At 49.4% G+C, this 14,657-nt stretch overlaps 1 protein-coding gene across 2 annotated transcripts in view; it reads left to right on the top strand.

Annotated features, from left to right (window-relative positions):
• The window catches only part of CRYBG1 (crystallin beta-gamma domain containing 1), a 1,845,005-nt gene that overhangs the window by 1,746,391 nt on the left and 83,957 nt on the right, over positions 1-14,657 (top strand). The gene's annotated exons all lie outside the window — the stretch shown is intronic.

Genomic DNA, 14,657 nt, shown 5'->3' with positions numbered 1-14,657 from the left:
ATTTTGGGCCGGGGTGAGTGATGGTCCCCTTTCCCCCTGCACATTCCTTGCTATATAGATGTGTTTCTGTCACCTGTTAATAAAAGAGATGACAGAACATCCCAATAAAGTGATCTTTTTAGTGGCTCTGTTCGATATCCATTATGCACATTCCAACCAAACTTAACATCAGCAGCAGCCATCCAAATGATTGTTTCAGGAGGGGAGCACCAATTGATGTGTACAGCAGGAAGTATTGTGAAGTTGTCTCTAGTTTGCAATATAGCAGAGAGCCTAGGAATCGCGTGAAAATAACTCAGTCCAACTATTTTCACATCTAAACGCTAAGCAGCAACTGTACTAGCAATCAAAAAGGCTTTGCACAGACACGCCTACTCATTTGTAGTGCGAGTGCAAAGACCCAGCTGGAGACATCAGCTTGGTCTACAGCATAGGCAGATTTATGGGACAACTAGGTAAATGTCCATTTTGGTACTTAATTGTTGCGTCATGAACTGTACATCAATAATACCAGTGAACTGATAAATTGACTTTTCAATGTATAGTACATTTTTACATCGTTTAAAACTGCAGCATAACTGGATTTTTAATTGTCTACCCTAATCCTTCTTTATAGCTTGACAAGTTTTTGATGGAAATCTTGGCTTTGAAGCCTGGCATATAACTTAATGGTCACTAGTGATCATTGGTAATGCGTATGCATTAGTTAGGAAAACAAAGGTGTCTGGCATGAGAGTAAAAGGTACCTACCATAGCAACTCAAGAACATGAAGTCCTTCACACCATATTACAAAACCTTTGTATGCAAAAGTAAGATAGACCTGTATTCTACGATAAGGAATTTCGAATGGATTGTGTCCTTCCACGTATTCCTCATTTTACGATAATATATCTCTCCAGCTTTGCTGCTTCAGAATCTTTTTTCGACAGAGGATGCTGTATCCAGCGTCGTCAAGTCGATATCCCTCGAGGTCCTCCATCAACAGTCAACGTCATCATCAGCATAAATAGCGTATTGTCTTCAGTTCTGTTTTTCTGAGCTTACGCTTTGAGTGAAGTATGGCGCGGGGGGGCGTGGCTACATGGCCACTGACTAGGACGTGATCCAAACGGGCACCTGCCGATCCGACGTTGATCCTATGGAAAAGACATACTTTGAACGGGCAGAGTGCCGTCCTTTCCAAAATACAGATTCGTGAACATTTGGGGTATGCAGTGGTCGTGAAGCCGGGATAAATCGAGTGCGGTAGGCTGTAGTACGAGCTAAACGAAGTCTGCGGCCACCGGACGGCGAGTGACACAAGATGGCGCTCGCCCGAGAACAAAGAGGCGAGCCGCAGAGCATCCGCACCCGGACGCCGCAGAGCTGTGAGGGTGAGCGATACAGCAGAGCCTGACGGGTTGAACAAACACTGCTATATGAAGGAGCAGAGGCGGCATGCTCCAGCTGATGCACTCCAGCACACCGACGGAGCTGAGGGAACAGCTGACTCGGCGCAACATAGTATTGCCGCGTGAAGTTGCAGCTGCCGGATCCAGGCGGGCGCACTGGAAGCCGCGGTCGGGACTACAGACGCCTGATACAAGTGCAACGAACGGATTGTGAAATAAGAGCACGTGTGCTGTAAATGCAAACATATTGCAGTATAGGGGAGTGAGTACATAGTATCCCCCTCAGACCCCTGCCGGCCCCAGGAACTGGGAGCGCACGCAGGATGGTACAAGTGTAAAAGGCATTGAGGTGGCCTTGGAGACGCTGCAGGCACAAAGATTCTGGGGCAGGTGAAAGCGAGGAACGAAGCCCAAAAGACGCCAGTAGTGGGAAACTGTAAAAATTTAAAAATATATTTTTTTAAAAAAGAACAAAGACGGCGAGGATTCTGCCAAGATGGCGGCCTCCCACGCATAAAAGACAGTGCTGAAACCTTTCGAACCACATGATGAAAAGCTGCTAGGACGCCAGAAGTCCGGAGGAGGCCGATTGGGAGCGCTGAGAGTAACTGAGGAACAGTGGGGAGGCCATTTCGGGCTACAAGGTGCTAGGGACCAGTAGCAAGTTGATCAGGAGGCCTCTGCTGGGGTTGAAAGGGCCTTGATATGTGTGAGATCGTTGGTAGGCACGTTTCACCTGGATGAGTGGTACTACTTGTTGAACGGATCTAGCGACACGTGGCACTGGCTGGACCAACTTACACGAGAGGGGATAAGGACATTCTACGAGTTAATGTGAGTTTCATTCTGGGGTGAAGCCCTGTGACAAGGGAGGCTGCAGGTGGGCCATTACACCGGGCATCTGCACCCTGGAGGGCTCGGCGAATCACATAAGAGAGCACCCCAGGAGCAGGAACTCCCCGCTGTGGGACTTGAGTGTAACCAAGCAAGTGAGAACGGAGGGGGACAGGCAAGACCCTCAGCATAAATAAGGATTGGCGATTTGCAAGAAGAATCAACAGGAGGATAATGTCGGCCAGAGGAGGTAAAGCAAAGGCTAAGCAGCCAACAATTGACATATTTGCCAAAACGCAGCAGACCCCGACCACCCCAGCACATGCCCACATGAGCGCACCAACAGGGGTTGCTCCCCCCCCCTCGAGTGATGACCAGGTGCTCCTAGCTGCAATCACAGAAACTTTGAAACTAAAATAGACGCAGTGGGAATAGAGGTCAATTCACTACGACAGGACACGCGAGCGCTTGCAGAGAGGACAACGCGCCTGGAGAGCGCTGTGAAAACCAACACAGATACTGGCACCAGCAATAATAAGGACGTCCACATACTGAAACAGCAAGTAACCAACCCGGAGAATCGAGCGGAGGAAGCGGAATGGAGAGCGAGACGCAACAACATACGCGTGGTGGGCCTACCGGAGGGAGAGGAAGGCCCAGACCCGACAGACTATGTGGAGAATATGATTATACAGGCAATTGGAGCCGGTCAGCTCTCCCAAGGCTTTGCCATTGAACGCGCACACAGGGCCTTGATGCGAAGGCCACAGCCTGGGGCTCCGCCCAGAGTGATTATTGAAAAAATCCTGAATTATGGGGACCGGGAGAAGATCCTGGAGTTCTTCAGAAAAGGGGGAACGATAAATAGAGCATCAGCGACCATAACAGCGTAACCAGACTATACTATGCAAGTACAGAGACAACGCTATGGATATGTAGTAATAATAAGAAGGGTATGCACAGCTGGTCTGAAATACATGCTTCTATATCCAGCAGAACTCAAGATCATACAGAAGAGCAAAGTGCATTTCTTTGACACTCCGGAAGAAGCGACGAGCTGGTTGGACGCCCAGGGCTGCCCGGATGGACAAGAGGAGCAAAGACGAGAGGCACAAGATAAGTGATACATGTTAATGCCATTGGCAGCCGAGAAAGTGAAACGGGGAGGGATACTTGATGATAAAATAATAGGGCTGCCTCACGAAATGGCATTGAGGGTTCATGATGTGCACTATTGGATATATTGGACCGGAATATAGACGGCACAGATAAAAGATGATCGCAATATTCTAATGTGAAGTCTAATGCAGGAGATGTAAAAGGAGCATGACCTACCCCTGGTAAATAGAGTTAAGAGGAAAGCCACTAGGGCGGAATCACCCCGCTGAGCCCCAGACGTGCGTGCTTGCAGGTTGAGGGATAGATGCGGGGGTGCCTGAGATCCAGGGATGGAGCTGGCCAACAGTTGGGAGGGTGGGGGGGGTGGTAGTGGGATAGAAGGGAAGGGTGGGGAGGGAGTTGGGGAGTTGGGTGTGTTGTTTGTAGCTGACGGATCGAGCCAGTGTAAGCCCACAAGGAGTGACCGACTTTTTGGGCAGGGACTGCACCGACAGGGGGGGAAGAGGCATGTTGATAAACAATGGGAGACCTTAAAATCGTTACATGGAACGTCAGGGGGCTCAATAGTTATCTTAAGAGGAATAAGGTCATGATGTACCTTCGCAGACAAAAAATAGATATTGCATTGATACAGGAGACGCACCTCACGCGTGAAAAGCTTGACGTGATACAAAAAAAATGGAGGGGGACTATTGTGGGCGCTACATATTCTGCCTATGCCAGGGGAGTGATCACATGGGTGGCACCGCATGACCCTTTCTAGTTGTTACAATCCACAGCGGAAGTGGATGGGAGGATGGTGATGGTAAGAGGGCTAGTAGAAATAAGAGAAATAACAGTTATTAATACATACGCCCCCAACCAAGACACAATGGCATATTTTAGGTCTCTGTATAGTAAAATGGGCAGATGGATGGGAGGGGCAGTAATCTGGGGAGGGGACTTTAACTGTGCGCTAAACCCAAGAATTGATAGGTCAGATAGCAAGATAGATAGACCCAGAGCGCTGCAGTCACTATTGACGGACCTTGGGTTTGTGGATGCATGGAGAGGGCAACATGTATCAGAGAGGCAGTAATCCCCCTTTTCAGCCCCGCAAACTTTACATACTAGATTGGACTATTTATTCGTCACACAAGAGCTGATGCTGGAGATAACGGAAACAGAATATAAAGCTAGGGTCCTCTCGGACCATTCCCCGTTAATACTACAATGGCAATATCAGCCCTGAGAGCTAGGATACCCACTTGGCGCCTCAGAGCCGAGGCACTAAAAGATGTCATGTTCAGGGAAAGTCTAAGGGAGGAAATAGTGAGCTATTTTGATGTTAATACAGGGAGTGTTGAGTCGGCTGGCATGTTGTGGGAAGCCTTTAAAGTGGTGATAAGGGGGATAGCTATAGTGCAATCTGAAGGATTACAAGGAGGCATTGTGCTGGAATTGCAAGAGATAGAAAGTGAACTGGAGAAGGTGTTGGGAAGGGGTGGTAACACTGAGGAAGAGAACGAGGAGATGCTTAGATTGCAGCAAAAATGCGCAGAATGCTGGGAAAGATTGTGTAATCTGAACTACAAGAAATATGTGGAGAGATTGCATGCTGGAGGAGACAAACCAGGGAGAAGGTTAGCATGGCTTTATAAAAATGAAACCCCCAGACCTACAATTAGGACAATAGTGAAAGAAGATAGGAGTGTGGTGGACACCGAGGAGGGGGTCAACCAAGAGTTTGTAGAATACTGTCGAGCTCTTTACGGAGATGCAGGAAAAAGCGATCATGGAAGAATAAGGGAAACGCTAGAAGATATTGGCTTGCCCCAAATTAGTGCAGAGGAGCGGGAAGAATTAGATGCCCCAATTACCCTAGAAGAATTGGAAGAAGTAGTGATGCAATTACCCACAGGCAAGACCCCGGGAGCTGATGGACTCCCGAGTGAATTTTACAAAAGATACAAAAATGAGGTGCTCCCCCCACTCTTAGCAATGTTAACTGAGGTTTATGACAAGGGTAAGCTCCCAGAGACCCTACGGGAAGCAATAATCATACCCCTCCCGAAACCCAATAAACCTGCCAGGGAATGCGGATCATACAGGCCACTTTCAAGGCTAAATCAATATAGCAAAATACTAACAGCAGTTTTAGCGAACAGAATGCGGAAAGTCATTACCAAACTAGTACATCCGAACCAGACCGGGTATGTCCCGAATAGGAATATTACTAATAATCACAGACAACTCCATCGAGTTATTGAGTATGCCAATGACAAAGAAGGAGAGATGGCTATTGTGTCACTGGATGCAATAAAAGCATTTGATTCAGTAAAATGGCCTTTGCTGATGGCAGCCTTGACCAATTACGGGATAGGGCCAGGGTACCTCCGGTGGGTTAAACTGTTATATAGTGAGCCTTTAGCCAGACTAAAAACGGGAGCAGTAGTATCAGAGGGATGGCAGCTTAGCAGAGGCACTAGACAAGGGTGCCCGTGGTCCCCAATGTTATATATCTTAGCATTGGAGCCCCTAGCGATATGCCTAAGGCAACAATACAACGAGATGGGTATCACCATAAAAACAGAGCCACACTTAATTTCCCTGTATGCAGATGATATTTTGTTGTACCTCCGATACCCAGAGGAAAACCTCCAATATGTGCTAGAAGTGATGGAAGACTTCGCTTTATTATCTGGTATAACAGTAAATCCCCAAAAATCATGCATATTCCCGCTTGGTAGATATAGGGGGCTCCCCCTAGAGCAACTGCCAGTCTTACAAATACCACGGGAGGTTGACCCGTTTAGGTATCTTGGGATAGATATTTACCACACGGGGAGGCAGAACATCAACATAAAACTAAGAGGGCGGTTAAGAGCATCGAAGGAAGCATGAAATTCTGGGCGAAGCTCCCCTTGGCGATGATGAGAAGAGGAGCGTTGCTGAAAATGGTGGTCTGCACTATTTTAGTAATATACCGTACCTGATCCCCAAACGATTCTTTGCCCGATTGCATAGTATATGCAGAGATTTCCTGTGGAGTGGGACGAGAAACAGAATAGTCCTGTGGAAACTACAAAATACACATGAGAAAGGGGGAATAAAATTGCCAAACTACGAAATCTATTACCTAGCAAGCCAATTACAATATGTAGCAGAATGGCTGTCAGAGGACCAGACTACGGAATCCAGACTGTTTAGATCAGACTGTGCACCTTACTTCTTACAAGAAATGATATGGCTGCCCAGAACGGATATGAAGGAACGCCCGAAAATGATGTAACTGGGATGGGAGATATGGCACAGGGTCTGTCGAGCAATGGAGAATCCATTCCCATGTTCCCCGCTGGTGGCGCTCGTGGGAAAAGGAGGCCAACTACTGAAGACGATCAGGAAGCATTGGGAACCAGTAGGGATAGTAACGACGGGTGACATATGGCGAGAAGGCAGGATTGTGGAATTTGATACCATGGAGAAGGAAACGGGGCTGCACAGGGGACAATATATTACATACCAAATGGTGGTGCAGCGGGTCAAAGAAATATGGCCAGAGGCAGTATTGGAAGGTCAATCGGAGGACACCCTAGACGTGATATATGACATAGCAGACGGGGGCATGAGATATCCAGAATATATGAGATGGTGATGTCCAAAGTTGGGAAAGAACTAGTACAGTTAAGACAAGAATGGGAAGAGGAAGTGGGCACCCCTATGACAGATAAGATGTGGGAGAGGACCCAGATAGATCATAAGAAGGTGTCGAGAAACGCGAGGCTCCAACAGATACAACTGTATATAACCCATAGAGCGTATATGACGCCTCAAAGAATAGCTAAGTTTGCGAACGCAGGACCGCAAGCATGCCTTAAATGTAACAAGGAGGATGTCGGGATGGTGCATATGTTCTGGGCGTGCCCGGTGATCGGAAGATTCTGGGGGGGAAGTAGCGTATAGATTGGAGACAAAAGGGGTTAAGCTATTAGTGGAATCAGCATGGGCCTGCTTGGTGGGAGGGTTTCCCAGACCGAGCAAGCTTAAGTATGTCAGTAAACTCAAAGACCTAGCGTATATACTTGCGAAACGCAGAGTTGCTATGGGCTGGAAAGCATGCCATGGCCCGAAAGTAGAAGTGTGGTGGAAAGATCTACAAAAATGGGCAGAGGCGGGGGTGTGGCTAGGCAGCACACGATGAGGACGTGTCTGCTGTGAGCTCTGCCGACGGGCCCCCTTACTAATGTTATTTAGGCAGTTTTGCACATATGTATTGCCCCCAAACGCATGAGAGTGAAGACTAAATCTGGCAGGACCCCATGGGTTGCGGTTCCGAGTAACAACGGAGCATGGAGGCGAGGGAATTTGCTGGGACAAGTTGGAATCCCCCAGCGACTGTTGAAGTTAATATGGTGATGCGCACCATTTCACTAAACGGCCGAAGGAGATTTTGATGCCTGGAACTGCGGCCCTCAGCCTTGGTGTGAGGAGACTCTGAGGACCCCCCCCCCCTGCCTCCTAGCGGGAAGAGCGACCGAGACGCAGCCCGGAACACTACTGTCGCGGTGGAGCCGGAGCTCTGTTGCCCCGCGGGAGTTTCGTTCGCCCGCTTGTGCCCTCGGCGGGAGGGCGATTCTCCCCGCCCCCCGACCATCATGGCAGAGGCTTCAGAAGAGGAGCGGGCTGAGCCCTGCGCCGGCGTGGAGGGACGGGTGAAGTGAGTCGTGCGCCTATGCATCTGTCACAGGTGGTGAGGTGATCCGGAGCATCTTGATCCCTTTGGTCTTGACGAACGTTGCAGACATCCAGGCCCTGCATCGGGAACCAGTGAATTTAAGAGCCAGGGATATCCTGGTTCAGGTGCCGCGCCATTCCAAAGCGGGAGATTCCGCCCTCCAGCCGTTGAGAGGGGGAGGCCGGAGGAACACTGCTGAGATCTGAGAAGGCGGTGGTGCAGCTTTGGGACCCGAGGTGAGTCGCTGGCCCGCTGAGGGGGAAAGCGAGCCCCAGCTGCTGCGCCAGGAGGGGGAGGCCTGGGGGTGCTCCGCTGGGCTTCTGCCCGCTGTGGTGTGGGGGGCGGAGGTGCCCGCTGGGCTTCCTGGGCTCTGCATGCGGCGGCTGACTGTCTCTTGCGGGGGTCCCCCGCCTCACTACGCGTCCCAGCACTGGTCCCTTCTCTGAGTATTTGGTGCCTGATAGCTCCTCTGGGAATCATTACGAGGCCTCATTGACTCATATCTAGCTGAAGACTCCACGGACACTCTGCTCTCTTATTACGTTCCATTTGAAGATTCGCTTCCTCAACTATGCCCAAAGCAGGAACTAAAAAGAGAGACGAAGCACAAGATATAAAGGCTCTTCTGACATCCCAGGCGACTCCTAAGCCCCAGGGACATACAATATCAGTGGACATTCACCCGGCCCCTGCTAAAGACCCTATAGCGGACATGTCCTTCTCTAGGTCAGATCTGGAAGATATGCTGAGAGCCCTCAAGCAGGAGATCACTCATGACATCAAGACAGAGATAACCACCTCTAAGGACACACTGGCCAGGTCTTTAGCAGAACTTACCTCCCATTTGGGTGGTATTGAGACCAGAGTGAATGACCTTGAGGATACTACCTGCGGGTTAACACATGACACTGAGGTGCTCTCGGAGCGGGTGCGAGTGATTGAGGACCATCTCGAGGCGATCTGGGCTAAACAGGCGGACCTCGAAAATAGATCTAGGCGCAATAATGTGCACATTCGAGGTATTCCCCGCCAAATCTCCGATCAAGAACTACCCAACTATGTTAGCGACCTGTTTCGAAACCTCTTGGGTCTAGCCTCCTCTGAAATCCTGATATTGGACAGAGCTCACTGTGTGTATTCCTCTGTCCAGCAGAGAAGAAATCTTCTCCCAGACGTAATTACCAGGGTCCACTACTTCCGTCAAAAAGAAGAGATTATGATGGCGGCCACAAAATCAGAATCTGTCCAATTTCGAGGTGTGTCAATTTGACTATTTCAGGATCTCTCCCCATATACTCTAGCCTGCTGTCGTCGTCTGCAAAAAGTCTCTACATGGCTTCAGTCTCAGAAAATCTGCTACCGCTGGGGGGGTTCCCCTGTAAACTGCTCTTTGACTTCCGCAATCAACACTGCGCGATCTCTTCAGAGATGGAAGCGAGAGAACTGATGGTGGAGACTGCTGCGACATCCGCGCTGGATCGAGAGGCTCCACTAGATGGAGATCACAGCCTGCAGTCTATCTCGGTAGACAGAAGAAGGAAGCCTAGGGGCTGGAGACGGGTAGGTGGTCCTACTCCTCATAGCGAACGAGCTACAGTTGAGGGTCGGACTCGCCTTTCTCCGGACAGCCCAAATAGCCGCTCTAAGTCTCCCAGTCCTCCACGATCCGACGATGTTCCTGCTTGATGGCAAATGAAAACAAAAATGAAGCAGGGGACACCACCTCGGCTTTGCTGGGGAGAACTTGGAGGTGGAACTGCAACCTGAGTGATTGACATAGCCTGTGAATTTGACTCCTTATGGAGCGTCTTGGAATCCTAGCGGACTTGAGAAATACTGGTGAGCCCGCTTCTGTGGGGAAAGACTAAGGGCCACGCGGCCTCGTACGGCCCCCTGGTTGCACTCAAGGCTCTGGATGATTGTAAGAGAGATCCCTCTTGAGGGGGGCTTATGCAATGTGCAAGATTACGTATGGTTTCAAAGTGGGGGCACCTAAGTCGGAATGCGCCCGAATCTGTGGAAGGTTAACTGTGGTTTAAATGGAAGTTAAGGTTAATGAAAGCTGTTTGCAGCTTCTGGTTTATCATACTTCAAGATGTTACATCAGATTGTTCAACAGTGCAACTTGTTTTCTCATTTATTTTCTTTTTGATTTGGTTGTCATCCAAAATTATTTCTATAATTTTTCCCTATTTTGGAACACTACGGTTGGGTCTGCCTCGAATGCAGGCTGTCAGCGACGAGGCAATTTGTATAACATCAATTTCAAACCTGCATTATCAGCAGGGTGCTTTGAAGAGTGGGTCATTTGGGGCGAACTAAATGTCTTACTGAAAGTTAATTTCTGGGCTTCTCAGATCTGGTCTAGGAGGGTGCTGATGGGAGAATGGAATGTAATAGCTACTTATGTCAAATGTGTGTAGGGCACGGGAGAATACTGGGATAATGACACCGAATATAATTTGTCTTACCCTCAATGCCCAGGGCCTCAACTCCCCGATTAAGCAAAGAGCGTTATTTCACCGGCTGGCGACATACAATCCCACAGTAATATTCCTGCAAGAAACTCACCTGTTGCCGGCGGATGAATTTCGCCGGAATGACAAACTCTACCCAACCAAAATTTGCGCCTCCTCGGGGACGAAGAGGTGTGGTGTGGCCATTCTTATTCGGAAGGGGACCCCATTGACAATCCATAGAACTCGGTTGGATAAAGAAGGAAGATATGTTCTGTGATAGCCACATTATATGGGAAGAGGGTGACCCTATTATCGCTATATGCACCGAATGTCAATCAACACCAGTTTTTTGCCGCCATATCTGGAATACTGAATGAGCATGCTGAGGGTGATCTTATAATTGGGGGTGATTATAATGCGGTCGTTAACCCTTTGGAAGACCAGTCTCTCCCGCCAACTCTAACTGACAAGAAGATTTTTATGGCCCTAACCTCTCTCCTCAGGGAACACTTGTTGATTGAAGGATGGAGGTTTTTTCATCAGGGGGAGCGGGATTATACTTTTTTCTCTCCTGTGCATAGAGGGTTCTCTAGGTTAGACATGTTTCTCCTTTCCGACACCCTTATCCCCCACGTCACAGAAGTAGAGATCCTCCCAAAAGCCTTATCTGATCATGCCCCAGTATTGGTCTCCACATCTCCACCTAGTGCGTCTCCAGAACCCCCCTGAACCTGGCGGCTGAACAAACTTGTATTATTGAACCCTCAGGCCCGCTCCTGCATTGCTGATTGCATAGACCAATACTTTGCAGACAATGACACGGAGGAGCTGGAATATGCGATAGTGTGGGATGCGGCGAAGGCTGTTATTAGGGGTCAGGTCATAACTCAAACAATCGAGCGTAGTAAAGTTCATAGACAGACCCAGGTTCACTTAGAGACGAAGCTCTGCGAGGCAGAGGAGGCACACAAGGGGAAGCCTTCTAGACAGGCACTTAGAGCGGTCCGCATGACACAGAAAGCTCTTGAAGCCCACCATATGAGCCGAGCAGCCCTAGGCATAATGCGCACAAAACAATACTACTGTTCTAAACGGAACAAGGCGAATCGCTTGTTGGCAGCTAAGTTTAGGCAGCAGGCAAAACGCAACCATATAGACTCTCTAAAAGACACAGAGGGAAGGCAGGTTTTCACTGAGTCAGGGAAGCTTCCAATTGTGGAAGAGTTCTTCAGAAACCACTCCGCCGCCCATGTAACTGACCCACAGCTAGCCAGAAAATGTATTCAGAGGGCTGACCTCCCACAGATATCTCCCGAGTTTCAGGAATGCCTTGAGGCCCCAATAACCATGGAGGAGACGGGGAGTGCAATCCGCTCCCTCCCATTAGGAACGCCCCGGGGCCAGATGGTTTTACCAATAAGGTTTATAGGACCTTTCGGGAGGAGTTAACCCCCCATTTAACAAAACTATCAACTCAATATGGAAGGCGGGGGTGGTCACAGCATCTATGGCGGAATCGGCTACGACACTGGTGCTGAAACCTGGGAAAGATCCTACAGATTGTGCCTCCTACAGGCCTATTGCACTATTAAACACGGACGCTAAATTGCTAGGGAAAATAATAGCGAATCGCTAATGTCCGGTCCTCCCGTCTTTGATAAATAATGATCAGACAGGCTTTATACATACTCGATCCACGTATGATAATGTACGTCGCGCCATCAATCTAATTGCCCTCGCCCCGAAGATCCCAGGTGACTTATCTTTGCTGTCCCTGGACGCCCACAGGGCTTTCGATAGTATGTCTTGGGGGTACCTGAAATTAGTGCTAGAAGGGTTTGAGTTTGGTCCGGAATTTTCCAGACTAATATTCTCAAATTTTCAAATTCCCTCGACTCAAAGTTAACAAAAATTGGACTCCCCTAATTGAATTACAAACATTTAGGACATTCGCGTATAAGCTTCACATCATTGTATTCACATGTTATGCGTCAGTCGTTCCCCCTCCTGCCCCCTTAACTCGAGCCCCTACTTCAATGCCCCAGCTTGCGTACCTCCGGGTTTGTCTCCCTCTTTGTTCCCACTCATATCGTCTTCTCTAAATTCGGTCTGGGAGGGTCCCACCATCGTGGCCACCAGTTGTCTCCATGCTATCAGGGGTCCCGCTTCCTCTTCCCCTCCCCTACTGATTGCTTCATACCAAGCTGCCTTCTCTGCTTCTGCCCACTTCAGGAGGTCAGCCCACCACGTCTCTATTCTGGGTCTTTGGGCTGCTTTCCAGCCCATTGCAATTCTCTGTTTGGCCAGGATGTAGGCCAGGTCTTTCATCTTACTAATGTGCTTCAGGTTGTGTGGTCTGGCAAGACCCCCCAGCATGCAAGCCCAAACTGACTCCACCTCCAGCGTGATCCCTTTTTTCGGCCAGGTGTAGTTTAACCTCCGTCCAGAATCTACCGACCTCCGGACATACCCAAAACATGTGTATCATCCCAGCTTCCACCTCCCCGCATCTTGGGCATTTCTGTGTCACTGAACTTCCAAACCTGGCAATTTTGCTAGGGGTCATATATGCCCTGTGAGTAACATATAACTGGATCAGCTGTAGCCTCGTGTTTCGGGACACCTTCTTGTGATACCTTTGAGCCCTATCCCATTGTCCATCCTGCATAGGTTCTCCCACCTCCTCCTCCCAGTCCCGCCTCAGTTGGAGCAACTCCTTGCCCACCCTGGTCATCAATTGTTCATAAATGCGGGATATTTCGTGCCCACCCTCCGAAATATCGTACACCGCCTCAATGACCGTATCGGGTTGCTCCGCTAGCACTGCCTCAGGCCACCTTTCTCGCACACGTTTGATAATTCTTGTGTATGCAATATATTAACCTTTATGTACCCCGGTGTCCTCCATTAATCTCTGGAAATCTAGTACCTCCCCCTCTTGCCATACGTCTCCGAGGGTCACGAGGGCCATCGGTTCCCAGTATCTACGGATCCCTTTTATCATTTGCGAGTCCTCCCCGCATAGCGCCACTAGCGGCACCTGCAGGGAGCATGGGGTCGGGTTTCCCACTATTTGCCATGCTTTGTTCCATATTTTCCAGCCCAGTTCCAGCAATCTCGCTCTTCCTTGCATCTTTGATTTAGGCAACCACACCACTTCCCTTAGAAAAAAGGGGGCGGAATCCTTGCACAATAGCCTGGCTTCAGCCGTCTCTTCTTCGGACAACCATCTAGCCACATACTGGAACTGTCCCGCCAGGTAGTATATCTCTAAGTTCGGTAGGTATATGCCCCCCCAGTCACACGAGTTTTGCAACTTCCAAAGGGCCACCCTGTTCCTGGAGTTATGCCATATGAAGCCCCTGCATAAGCTGTGGAGTTTCACGAAGAAGCGTTTGGGGAGCATGTATGGGATGTTAGTGAAAAAGTGTAACAACCTCGGCAGGACCACCATCTTAATCAAAGCCTCCCTACCCACCATGGCCAGGGGGAGCTTGGACCAGAACCCCATACTATTCTTGATGCCTTCCACTGCCCTTTTCTGTGTTGTATTTGTGTTCCTCCGCTGCCGTGTGGTATATGTCAATTCCCAAGTATCGAAATGTCCTGGTCTGCCAGGGTATCGGCAAGACCGGTAGGTTCCCATGCGGGACCCCTATATCTCCCCAGAGGGAACATGCTTGATTTCTTGGGGTTTACCGCTATGCCCGAGAGGGTGGCGTAGCGTTCCATCGCCTCCAGGACATATTGTAGGTTTTTTTCTGGGAAGCGCAAGTATAGCAGCATGTCATCGGCGTACAACATCAGGTGTGGTCCTCCCTTCGTGAGGATCCCTATCTCCCCGTACTGTTGCCTGAGGCAGATTGCCAATGGTTCTAAAGTGACGATGTACAGCATGGGCGACCAGGGGCAGCCCTATCTAGTGCCCCTACTAAGTTGCCATTTGTCTGAAATTATTGCGCCCATTTTGACCCTGGTGATTGGGGAGCTATATACCATTTTGACCCACCTCAGGTACCCCAGCCCCATCCCATATTCTTTCAAGGCCTCTATCAACAACGGCCACCTCACAGAGTCGAAGGCCTTTATGACATCTAACGAGACTATTACCATTTCTCCGGGGTCCTTCTCTGTCTGTT

This window comes from Ambystoma mexicanum, chromosome 4p (assembly GCF_040938575.1).
Source record: "Ambystoma mexicanum isolate Mex_15411 chromosome 4p, UKY_AmexF1_1, whole genome shotgun sequence".
Classification (NCBI taxonomy): Eukaryota; Metazoa; Chordata; class Amphibia; order Caudata; family Ambystomatidae; genus Ambystoma; species Ambystoma mexicanum.
The sequence above is the reverse complement of the archived record's forward strand: the minus strand, read 5'-3'. Positions and strand labels throughout refer to the sequence as shown.